This window comes from Cyprinodon variegatus, unplaced genomic scaffold (assembly GCF_000732505.1).
Source record: "Cyprinodon variegatus isolate N-32 unplaced genomic scaffold, C_variegatus-1.0 Scaffold0, whole genome shotgun sequence".
Classification (NCBI taxonomy): domain Eukaryota; kingdom Metazoa; phylum Chordata; class Actinopteri; order Cyprinodontiformes; family Cyprinodontidae; genus Cyprinodon; species Cyprinodon variegatus.
In genome coordinates this window covers 1381644-1384273 of record NW_015150453.1, presented here as the reverse complement: position 1 = coordinate 1384273, position 2630 = coordinate 1381644, and positions in this window count along the sequence as shown.

The following is a 2630-nucleotide window of genomic DNA, read 5'->3' as shown; positions in this document are numbered from 1 at the left end:
AGAAAAAAGTCAGAAATTATACTTAAAAGTTAACTTTTCTTTCAGGGCACTAATCCTCTTCTGTATTTATGTCATATTAAACTGAAATAATATTTCAAAATCAGTTAACTTTTTTTATTTTTGCAGTGGCTGTTGTCAGGTTAGCCCTAACCCTCTTCCGTATAACTTCTGTCAGGGACGCAGATTTGTGTAGCCTTCTGTTAGGTGGCTTTTATTTTGTAAAGTCACCGGAAGTGTTCTCCGTGAGTTCCGTTTCTGTTTCCTGTCAGCCTGATGTTGGCTTCAACAGGAGAGCCTATTTTGACAGGGTAGCTCTACGCCATATGGCAGCAGAGGGGCTCAAATGCTGCACTCTTTGGCTGCTGCTGTGGCTTTGTTTCCAGACACCCGAGTCCAAAACCGCTCGGTAAGACCGCCGGTTGTTTTTGAGATTATGCTAATGTTAGCCTGTTAGCTGCTGTTATTGACAGAAGCGTGTCTACTTTTTGACCCTGCTCAGGTGACGTATACTTACCGTAAAACACGTTCGACAAATTTATGAACACTGCGAGTGTCAAAACATGACCTTAACCAAACCTAACATTCATTAGTTATAAGATAACTGTTTCCTTTATTAACTTTTATTAGCAGTTGTAAATCCGAAGGAGCAACGTTTGTGCCGTTAACCTCACATTGTAGGGCATTTCTTTTATAGTGAAGCTTAAAAAGGATAAATTTCCAATCATACACAACGCAAATACGATTTCTGATTTAAGTTTTCATTCAAACTAGATCACATTAGCATGACCCAACTTCTAGTCACAAGGTTGGACGTCACTTCTATTTTTAATTTAAGGAAGTTGTGTTTTTCTTTCTAAATGTTTCCCAAGTTGCATTTTTGCGCCACAAGATGGTGCTATTGTGCCACAATTCATAGACCAAATTAAAAACCTATAAAATCTATTAACATTAATACTTTTTATGTTGTTTGATGTATTTTATATATTTTTATGTAAATATAAATTATTGTAATTAAATTTGGTGAAAAGTAATTGTCTAAACCCTTTATAAATGAATATTTGATGTAATATAGCCAGGATACAAATAACCTGATACCTTTTGAATAAATTCCAGTTTAACAAATTGGCCTTAATTGAGACCGCCGGTATATCATTTAATCTCATTTATGCAAGTTCAATGCTTGTTCTAATATCTGATTTGAATTAAGAAAGGGAAGTTTATCTCTTTTTGGGTGTGATTAGTGGAATAATGAATGTCCCAGTTCTTATAATGAAGTCAGAATAATAAACTAAGTAAAACAACAGTTATAAAGGTAGGCTTTTTTGTTCTCCTTTTTGCTGTACTCCAGCCATTTACCAAAGCAGGTTTTTGTTTAAACACAGCTGTAAAAATGAAAGTTTTGCTTTTATTGTTTCATTTACAAAGAGCTCAGAGATTTGTGTTATAACTTTATTCAAAATTACTTTTCAGTTTTAGAAACTTGCTTTAAAATAATAAACCTTCATGACATGCTGCTCCTTTTTTTGGCTGTTTAGGGCTCATTAAATTGATGTAGCTTGAATCTGAGAAATGTAATGCAGAGAGGAAGCCATTTTTTTGGGCTCTGGAGCTACTTGGATCTGGCTGCACCTGATCTACTTCTTACATGACTTGAATCTTCTGTTGGAACAGAATCTTTTCATGAACTCATTGGCATAGTAACCAGAAGAAATGTATATTTTGGACGCGTCAAAAAAATATATATACATCAAATTATTTTTTGTAAAATTAAGGTGTTTTGTTTTTTCTTTGCCAGTTTTCTGTGGATAGGAGTGTAAATCACACCCATCATGGCGATTCGATTCAGTATCAATTTACTGACCCAACAATTGGATTATATTCTCAAAAATACAACACAAGACGATTCGATTTGAATAATTGGTTAATTTTTTTTAACCTTACAGGCTAGACAATGTTTCAAATTTGAAATAAATCAATGAAAGCTGTAGTATCGTTAAGCATTTTCTATTTGATAAACAACAGCAGATAACAGAAGTAGCAAAGTTGTTTCAGGAGCAAATGGATAAAAAGAGACCGGAGGAAGAAAAAAAAACATGAATCGATTCTCTTGTGGACGTATCGATGCATCGGATCGTCGGCTGCTGGATCGATGCATTGATACAGAACGATTATTATTTACACCCCTATCTGTGGATGCATTACATTTTTAAATACTTTTAAATTTTAATAAAAAATTTGTAGCTTTGACCTTTTAAAAACATGGAGTGTAACTAGTTAAATAACTTACTTTAAAGATAAACCAGATAGATATAAATTAAACTAATGTGTTTTTTTGTGTGTTCATGAATCTAGTCAAACTTTTAATCCTTTATTACAGTTTAGTTTAATAAATATTATAATATAATTTCTTTCTAAAATGGTGACTTCTTCCTTTTATTGTGAGAGTTTTAACATTTTTCTCCCAGAAGAAAATATCTGTCCTTGTAGAAATAAATCCTTACTGCTGATAAATGATCAAGAATCAAAGTTATGTGATGTTGGGAAACTATTTTCTGAAGAAAACAGAAAAAAAAAAACAAGATTAAAAGTTTAGAACTGAGAAACCCACATGAATGGATGCAGAATGACAG